The sequence below is a fragment of the Engraulis encrasicolus genome, chromosome 17 (assembly GCF_034702125.1).
Source record: "Engraulis encrasicolus isolate BLACKSEA-1 chromosome 17, IST_EnEncr_1.0, whole genome shotgun sequence".
In the NCBI taxonomy this organism is placed as follows: domain Eukaryota; kingdom Metazoa; phylum Chordata; class Actinopteri; order Clupeiformes; family Engraulidae; genus Engraulis; species Engraulis encrasicolus.
Window position 1 is genome coordinate 32,883,788 of NC_085873.1, and position 10,592 is coordinate 32,894,379.

The 10,592-nt window shown below is 43.3% G+C and overlaps 1 protein-coding gene across 1 annotated transcript in view; it reads right to left on the reverse strand.

The window, feature by feature from the left end:
• Nucleotides 1-10,592, reverse strand: part of LOC134466994 (transcription elongation regulator 1-like protein) — a 205,130-nt gene that overhangs the window by 168,641 nt on the left and 25,897 nt on the right. The window lies entirely within an intron of this gene.

A 10,592-nucleotide genomic window follows, 5' to 3' on the forward strand; every position in this document is an offset into this window, starting at 1 on the left:
ACATTATGGCTTTCACACACACACACACACACACACACACACACACACACACACACACACACACACACACACACACACACACACACACACACACACACACACACACACACACACACACACACACACACACAGTAGCAGCAGTAGCAGCGAGCTGTTATAAATACCCTGTCAGGTAAGGAAAGATAACACGCTGACATGAGGGAAAGTTAGCTAGGTGAGATGAGAAGAAGCTTGTCAGAGGGGGAAAAAAGAAGGAACAAATTTCAAAAGGCAGTGCGTCACAGTGACACAATCAGCAGCTATTGTTTGCCAGAAAATCTTTAATGGCTTTTAAGGTGCCGTCAGGCTGCTTTTTTCTCTTTCTGAAAACACCACTGTGGTTCCCGATTGCCATACGTATAGCAATTCCAAAGAGCTTTTCTCCTCGCTCTACTCTTGTAAGAGTGTGCCTTTTTTGACAGATCAACCCTTTCTCTAGACCGCTTTCCGTGTCATTTAACTTACACTGACACTCCGACACAAAAATACTGACACACACACACACCGACACACACACACACACGCACACACACACACACACACACACACACACACACACACACACACACACACACACACACACACGCACACGCACACGCACACAAACACACACAAACACACACACACACACACACTGAACCCAACATGTACAAAACAGGCAATCGCAAACTTTTTTTTTTTTCTCTTTGCAGATCAGTCATCAACCCTGAGTGTGAAGGCCTGCCACAGGCTTAATTGATGCCCAGTATGCCAGAAGGGTGATCAAAAGATGGAGAGATGGAAACACACACAGAGCCATTGATTGATCTGAATAATAAAAGGAGAAAAAAAACCGACAATGCTGACAAAGTACACACTCTAAAAAATTACAAGGATTTCAGAGTAATTTACTGTGAAATCTCACAGCTAATTACTCTGATGTTCTGGTACACTATGCTACTGTGATGGTCACACGGCACACAGCAAATTACTCTGAAATCATTGTATCACATGCCATTTCTCACCTAACTTGCACATCACAGTATTTTACTGTGATCTTCAAAGATTACCAGCATGCCAAAGTGTTGAACTAGAGAGCATCACAGTAAACTACTGTGTGGGTGGAGTATCTGTTGAATTAGTGCATCGGGGCATAACTTCAGTTATACACAATTTGGACTCTTCATTACAATCACACATTTCATTGACATTTTCAGCAAATTATTTTCTTTTCAATGTCTTGTGGAATACATGCTTAGTAGTCTACCTTTTCCCACTCTCTGTCAAGTAACAGAAGAATGAGCTTATATATATTGGGAGATATACGTGACCATCTTCATGACGGTGGGAATATGGTCATTTTTCTTGTGTACCACTTTAAATAGTAAAACCCCTACAATAAACGCAGAATATAACAAGGAGTAATATTTTGAAGCAAATGTAAGATATTCCTTCTAGATGAATGGCTCTCCATAAGTGCATTGCATGATGGGACACGATCTGAAGACAGACAGTATGTCCTAAGCCCCTCCCCCTCAGGTTGTACATATTGACATTAGGAAGTGATTAAAAAGGATATGACCAAGCATGGGAAGACATGTAGCAATCAAGAAGTTGATGACTAAATAGTTTGCTGTAAATGTCCACGAAGTGTCTAAAGGCTCAGAGTGTGTGCTATTTGGCAGCCTTGGCCTAAAGGTTAGGGAGGTGGACTTAAGATCAGAGAGTTGCAGGTTCAAATCCCACCTTACCCTAGCAACAGTAACCAATTGTGTGTATCTGTATATCACTTTGGGTAAAGGCGTCAGCCTTCAACCCAACTGGCGTGCCTTCCCATTTTTCGGCCACTTCAAGTATGTAACAATATCTTACTGTGAGTTCAGAAGAAAATACTGTGAACTCACAATTAGTTACTGGCTAATAATTGCATTCATTTCACAGTAACATACTCTGACATCCTGCCACAATTTGTTACTGTGAAATCCAAAGAGACTTTTCATCATATCACAGTTAACCACTGTGCTGTTAGAACAGGTTTTTCCTTGCTCCAGGCCATGATTGATTGGGTGTGCTATGTGGCAGCTTTGGCCTAATGGTTAGGGAGGTGGACTTAAGATCAGAGAATTGCAGGTTCAAATCCCTACATTGCCCTAGGGACACTAAACAATGTTGCATATCTGTATGTCACTTTGGGTAGTAACATCATGGCTCCAGGCCATGATTGATTGTAATCACTAATTGTCAGGCCTAATTAGAAGAAGGTCTATGATAGGAAATGTTGCTAGTTATACTTCCAATAAATGAAGTTGCAAGCAGTGTGCTACACATACACTTTTTAAGTTGCTACCTGCTAATGCTTTTGTCTTGGATGTGCACGCCCAAACACCAGCATCAAATTTTAAATCAGAATATTGCCACCTAGTAAACAAAATTAGGCTATCTTGTAAAGTGCCATTGCACAATTGAAAGTCAAATATGCTGCATGACATGATTGACATTACCTACCATCAACTAGGAACAATGGTAGTGCCCAATCAATCTGTCAAGTACTACCTGACCTCACTTGAGTAAAAAGGACTGTCACAACACGATTCAATTACTGCCTGCAGCTGCCAAAGGCCTGATCACTCTGGTCACATGGTTCACTTTCACCTCTATATAAACTCAGACTGTCACAATGCTTGAGTTGCTTGCCTAAATGGCACAGCACAGTGCTGGTTCGCTGGCTCTCTGTCCGGCTGGCCAGCCGACTGACAGGTTTGTTTGTTGGTTAGTTGGCTGGCTGGCTGACCGACTGACTGTTTGTTGGCCAGCTGTTTGGCTGGCTAACTGACAACTGACTCTTTTGGTTGGCTGGCTGAGTGGTTTGTTAGCTGCCTAGCTATACTACTGACTTGTTTGTTGGTTATTTGGCTGACCAACTGAGTGTTTCTTGGTTAGCCGGCTGTTTGGCTGGCTAGCTGACAACTCTTTTGGTTGGCTGGCGGACTGGTTTGTTGGCTGGCTAGCTATTTGGGTGCTAGTGGGTATTATGGTAGCAGGTATCCTGTTTGCTGTGTTGCTTACTTGATTAGGAAAATTCAGCTTTGTTTAATTATGCTCCCTCAGAAATTTCAATGCGTACTGGTAAATGTAGTATCATGTAGGTAACTGCGAATATCACATGGTCGCAATATTGCACACAGAGCAGATGCTTGTGTCTCTCACTAGTCATGAATAGTTCAGACTATCAACTTAAGAGAGCAGTGTGACGAAGTGGTTCCATGCCACAGTTGTCTCGGTCGTGGTGGCGAATGGGAGGTGCCACAATAACATCTGTTGTGGTGATGAATGGAGGGGCGGGATCATGGTAGTGTGGGTAGGGTGACGATAACTTACTGTGGTGTGACCACAGTAAACTACTGTGAGGAAGATCACAGTAAACTACTGTGAAATGAATGCAATTATTAGCCAGTAAGTTACTGTGACAGGTACAGAAGTGTCAATGTAGCCCACTGACTTCACTATGACTGGTTGTAGACTGGCTGTGTGTGTGTGTGTGTGTGTGTGTGTGTGTGTGTGTGTGTGTGTGTGTGTGTCTGTGTGTCTGTCTGTCTGTCTGTCTGTCTGTCTATCTGTCTGTCTGTCTGTCTGTCCCTCTGTCTGTCACCGAGAGCTAGAGAGAGAGAGACAGAGAGAGATAGAGAGAGAGAGAAGGAGTGTGTGAGAGAGAAAGACAAAGGAAGAGAGAATGCTGGCAAGCTCGTGAGTGTAAGGCATGGTGCCTAGTCATGCATGGAAGCATCCTGCAAAACAGTTTTGGCCCACTGCATCAACATCTGTCAAACTATTTTCATGGCGATCAATACGTGTTGGGCAGAGCAACTCAGAACTTTGCATTAGCAGCACAGCCCAAACTCATCTCATTCCCCTCTTCAGAAAACACCAACACCGTCTGGGTCTCAGCCCTACCACTGACAGATTGCTCAGATCCAGCGGATGGGTCACGTCCAAACTCAATTCTACTTGATTAATCGAACAGCATTGGGAAGGCAGAGGCATATTTCAGGTGCAATCTTCTTTTTTTCTTCCTTCCTTTTTTCCTCTTTTCCCCTTCCACCTTTCATCATAGTCTTCCCCTCCTCCTCCTCCTCCCACTATACCTACCTACCTATGTACTTTGTGCATAGAGCATCTTCGTGACCTTTTGAGAAGTTGGTGCTTGACTGCGCTCACCTCTGAAAATTGGTCCAGGTTCGCGTGTACATGCAGAGCGGCAGTGTCAGCTATTGGAGGAGTGGGGTGGGGGGAGTGGGTGTGTGGTTGGGTGCGTGTGTGTGTGTGTGGGGGGGTGTATGTGTGTGTGTGTCTGTGTGTGGGGTGTGTGCGACAACGAAGAGTGGAAATGGTGGATTAATGATAATCGGATGATATGCAGGAAACACAAAATGGGGGTGCGCTCACGTCACCTCTGGTGGGTCCGCCTCAGCCCCCCTCATCGTCATCGCGATAAGGTAAGTGGCAGAGCGGAGCGCAGGAGACATTGCGTCATGTTTGAGAGAGTGTGTGAGCTCAACGCCATCATGTGATGTCATGTTTGAGAGTGTGTGAGCTCAACGCCATCATGTGATGTCATGTTTGAGAGTGTGTGAGCTTAACGCCATCATGTCAACGACGTCTTTCATTCCACTCCACTCCACCACCCATTATTCTTCTGTCTGGGTTATTTCATTATCATTTTACTCCACTAATCAAGTTCCTGTGTTTTATCAGTGCCCGGCCAGACAAACCTCTAGTGTTGGCACACCACCACAAAAAGAGCAATCGCCCGCCAAAAGGCAAATGAACACAACATGGCAAGTCTTTTTTTTCTTCTTCCTGGGGACCTTCCACTTTAATTTGTTTATTTCATTCAATAGGGCGGCAGGATATCTGCCCAGTGCTGTGGAATAATTTACATATCTTAACTACGCACTGAGGAGAAGTGAGAACCCAATTTGCTTTTACACCTAGCAGTGTATGCAGCACAGCCTTGAATAGACACTAATTAAAATGTTTGAGCCCCCTCCGACAGCAAAAGGCTAAATCGATGCATAATTATTTTTTCATTTAAAATGCACCTTGCCTCCCTTTAATCCTTTAACTATTTAATCATGTATGTATTTTTTTGTATGTACGAAGGGAAAAAAATGTGGCGACACTTATCTGACAAACTCTGCATCATCATCCCCCTTCTTTTCAGGCCTGGGGAAATGTCAAGGGTATCTCTCGGTGGATGGGGGTACCGTCATAACACCGTCTCCTCTATGAAGGTAGAGCCGGGCGTGCAACACGTCATGTTTTGGGTGGGGGTATGGCCAGGGCTGGACTGGGGGAAAAGTAGGGCCTGGGCACTTTTAGCTTAAAGCGGCCCCTCGTAATTAGTGGCACCGAACTGACACACCGGTGGGCCCTGCACCCTTGTGGGTCCCTATTTTCAGAAATGTAAAAAATATATACATAGGGTGCAGGGCCCACTGGGAAATGCCCGCCATGCCAGATGGCCAGTCCAGCCCTGTGTATGGCTACGCAGAGCCGAGTCGAAATGGAAGTCAAACTCAATCTCCTGATCCAATATGAAAAAACTATACTTACTGTCGTGATCACGGCCATATAATGACAAATTGATGAGTGCGGGCACGGCGACGTGCTTTATCAATCTCCTCATCGCGTCCTCGTCCTCAGACGGCCACATCATCATCTGAGTGGCGGCAGCAGGGCTGCTGGCAGCTTTAGCTGGGTCCGGAGAAAAGTTAATCTGAAAGGGCCCCCTGCCCAATACACACTATGTAATACGGACCCCATTATGGGTCCCCTCTCTCCCTGGGCCCGGGACAACTGAGCCATCTGCCCCCTCCTGTCAGCTTCCCTGGCCGGCAGGCTCTTCAGTGGAGTGGGCTGCAACCTTATTATCAAGACGTCTCTTAATGAGTCCTCCACACCCCTCGCTCCCCCGCTCCCCCACCCGCCTGGAGACTACAAAGGCATCCGCAGGAGTCTGTCCTCCATAAACCTCATCTCCAGACATCAGACAGGCCTCTCTTATGAGTGATTCTCAGATTCGACGACGCTTTTAAGTCCGTGGATTTTATTTGCCAATTCCACTAACTATTAACTGCATCCAATGATGTTTTGGACGTTAGAAAACATTTATCTTTCATATAATACAGAAAGTGTAGACATGGCATTATTTCCCTCAGCAAGAATGAATATTTAATACTGGTTTTGGGCGTTTTCATGCCGTCCTGTTGTCAGATTCAGTCTTCATATTAGCATGTAAAGAAACTTGTTTTGCCCAAGACGATTACAAATGTTGATTCACAGTAATCAACACAATATGACAAAGCTGTCAGAAAGACCACTGTCCTTTCTATTATACATGAAATTTGCGATTTTGTGTGTGTCCACGAAAACTGTGTTAACCGTGTCACGGTCTGAAACCCCCTCCATAAATCAGTAATGGTTTGGTCTTAGGCCATACGAATAACATCACGTGATGTCATAACCTCTTTGGCAGGATACGGGAAGACTTTTTGGTTCCTTCCATAATCTAATCCATTATTTTTCATATTCTCATAGCGGGAAAATTGCCTGTCAACTGTGTTGTCAACATATTCATAAGAATTCTGAATTAGAAGTCACATGTAGAAAAACACAGATAAAGCATACAGATACATGAATTGATTAAGGTGTTGTGGTGGAACTTCTGAGGTCCTCAGTTAGCACAACACCATAAAAATGACTGAAATGTCAACCGTGTTACTGTCAATGGTGTTACAATTAGCTATGACAGTCAGGGTTGCCAGATGAGGCTGATGATTTCCAGCCCAAACATTTTTCAAAATCCGCACAAAGCACAAAATCCCGCCCAATTCTATTGATTTCTATGGCAAAAAGTGGGCAGGTTTTTCTGATAGATGCCATTTTTACCCGCACACGGCCAACCCTAAGCAGCCCAATTGGGCGAGAACCAGCCCAATCTGGCAGCACTGATGACAGTTGAGGAGGAGTATGTTTTTGCCAATTTATCTCCATATTGACAGACAAACAAACAAATAATTTGTGTTCTAGGGAGATGGGTTTGTCTGCTCTGTTTTTTTCTCCTAAAAAAGTGCAGACTGCACTGTTGACCGTAACACAGTTGAGTAACACGGTTGACTGTTTTGAAAGTGTTTTTGAGCTATTGATCCCTTATGTGTTGGAAAAATCCTATGAACAGACACTAGGGATTATCTCTGGAGAAGGAAGTCTTGTGTAAGGAGGCTGACTAAATTCAAATCAGACGTTACAGGGATTTATAATGAAAAATGTGTCAGTCTGTATCACAGTGAATCATAAAATCCTACTTATGAAGCTCTACAATCACATTTTCTATATTAGTTGCACAGATTAATGACAACATTATTGCTAAGGGACATAAGCACTTTCAAACGTATATTGTTTCAACTCTGTAGTATTTTTATATATGTTTGAAATGACATAGTATTTGTCCATAACACTGTTGACAAAATAGTTAAGCAAATATTTGCTTTCATTAGAGTATTTATCAAATGATTTAAGATTAAGCTTGGCAATTTGTTTGTTTGGAAACTTAAATATATACACTATGTAAACATCTAGGTCATTTAGTTGAAAAAAAATACTGATAATTGACATCTTGCTTTTGCCAAAAGTGTAGGCGAATCGTAGAATCACTCGTATGCTCAGACAAAATGGCAAGTTTGAGGCTGACAAAAAGCACCCCATTGCAACTTTGAAGCCAAAGTAATCACTACTCAGCTGCCTCACACACAGAAGATAAAAACATAAATAGTTAAATCAGTTATCTGACTGATTGGAAAGTCTTAAAGGTGAACTGTGTAGGATGGTGTTCAGAGTAGGTATTGCAACTATATGCTGTGCATTGACACTGTGTTGCCTAAAAAGGTAACATTTGTGAATGAGCAGCATGAATTCTGGAAATGAACCACTGAAAATATTGCACAGTGCACCTTTAAGTCTTTAGACTTAACCATGAGTATCATCTCTGCGAGTTTCATTACACAAGTATTACCATGAGTATCATTACTTTGGGTCATTAGGCAAAGACGGATGTGTTCACTGGCACGTTTGACGCTGACAAAAGTCCACTGCAGCATTGACACAGAACTAATCACTACTCTACTGCCTCATTCACAGATGCAAAACGAAATCCCTTGTCTTTTTTAAGACTTATTGACAAGTATTAAGTCTTTAGACTTAACCAAGAGTATCATACCGAGTTTCATTGCACAAGTATAACCATAAGTATCATAACATTGGGTCATTAGGCAAAGACGGATGAGTTCACTGAACGCTTCAACAAGATGCTCTCCAATATTCCAGCCTCAGTAGTTCTCTGCAAAGTTAGTTTCATATCCCATCAACAGTGCAACTCCCTGTTTGAAATTAGTTCTATTTTCTTCAAAGGCAAAAAACCTTCTAGAGAATTTCATAGAAATATAGAGCAGGCTAAAACAACCATTAGCAGCCAGTCCCACAGTGGTGAACAATGGAGACATGAAAAGGAATGAGAGGGGTCCATATGATGAACTGCACAATGACAGCAGAAACGTGTAAACATCCTTTTACAAGGCCCCTGGATCAGAACTTCTAAATTCATCATGAATTAGGATCTCACGCTGGGCTTACAGAATTATTCACAGCTCCATTTCACCGGGGATTGATAAGCAAAATAAATCAAAGTGCCAGCCCACACAAATTGTTGTGGCGGCACAGATGTCTATGGATGTCTATGTCTATGTCCATGTACTATTCAGTAGGCTCTACTTGTTCATGGGAGGCTGTGAGGGAGGTACTGGAGAGGGCACTTGGACAGCATTGCAATGCAGCTCAGAGTCGGCCAGGTCCAGAGATGGACTGGGACCGAACAACAGCCCGGGCATTTCTGGCATGTATGGACCAGCCCCTCAAACAGCCCCTTGCTTTTCTACGATATTATGATTAGCTCAGTCCACTCTCTATATTAAAGGTAAACTATGTCTGTATGAGCACTGTCTATGTCCATACTGTCTTAAGTCCATGTATAAGTACTGTCTATGTCTATACTGTCTATGTCCTTACCTAGATTAGTCTATGTCTGTATGGGAAAGCAAGAAATGTAATTTCAAATTCTTTGTATGACCAGTGCATGTAAAGAAATTGACAATAAAACCGACTTGACTTGACTTGACTAAACTAACGGGCCACCTTTTCTAGATCGAGGGCTCGTCTCTCAGGAAACAAAATAACACACAAACAAGCAAAAAAACAACAGCAACCTGTCCCTGAGGCGTGTCGGCCCAGCGGGAAAATTCCCTGCATTACCAGTCCAGCCCTGTATGCCAGATTACCAGGCCAGCCCTGGCCAGTCCTGCCTCTCCAAGCCTTATGGTTCATGTAATGGATGATATGAAAACCGAAAAGCAATGTTTCGTCTCCTGCTACAATTAGAATAAATTACAGCACATAACACAACAGGCAGGTCTAAATGACGGCAAGATGCATTTCTCCTGAATTAGGGTTTTCAGACAAACTATTGTGGGAGATGAGATGGCGAGAAGGAAGGAGTTTCACTGACACTTTGACTGGTTACAAAAAGAAAGTCTTAAACGGTGGAGGCATAGGAGCAGGCAGCTTTGTCAGGATTCTGTCCATACTCAAGGTAACATAAGGCAAATCAATGTCGCCAGTGAGATTCACGACAGGGAACAGCCTAAAATGTAATTACATCTCCCTCTGTCCTCTTAGAGGTTCATTCTTTCCTTCTTTTGCTCTCTCTCCATCTGTCTGATCCTCTCTCGTTCTTCGCCATCGCCACTCTAACCTTTTTCCACTCTTCTCTTTTCTACTCTCACAGCTGCACAGTCTGCTGTTTTAGCTCAGTGCCCATTTGCTTGTGCAGTGAATGAGGAGTACACACACAAAAAGGCTGACGTTGGAAAGTAAAGAAAAACGAATCATTTCTGTCAATATGCACGAGAGGAAGAGGTGAAATGAAGGAGGAAAGGAGCAAAGAGCAAACTGAGAGAGACACAAATGCATGATCTGAACTGTCTTTTTGCAACTACTCCACCATTCAAAACCGGTCAATTCCTTCAGTCATTACACTCTGACCCCTGATTTAAACATGTTCACTTGAGTGGAGAAAAATAAAATCGTGCTCGGAAGAAGCACAAGGGTTAGAAGGTCCAGCAGCCTGGAGGCACTAATACTACACAAAAAACGCCCTCCTTCAGTCAGCTTGTTACGTGTGGTTGTCCTGCCGTGAAACAGCAAGGCAACAAGCCGTGAGAAATCTTGCCCATCCTGAGGTAGGGCGGCAACAATGCTTTTTTTTTGTGCAGAGATATAGTAGTCACCAGGAAATGCTATAGCTCTCATTGAACCATCCCACAGCCACATCTGAGCTCAACCTGAAAATCCTGGAGGGGTAAAAAAACAAAACAACTGCAGCTCAACCGACATCTCAAAAAAAAGAAAAAGAAATGAAAAACAAACATTAGCGGCTCAGCGCATCATTTGCATAACCAAAAGCA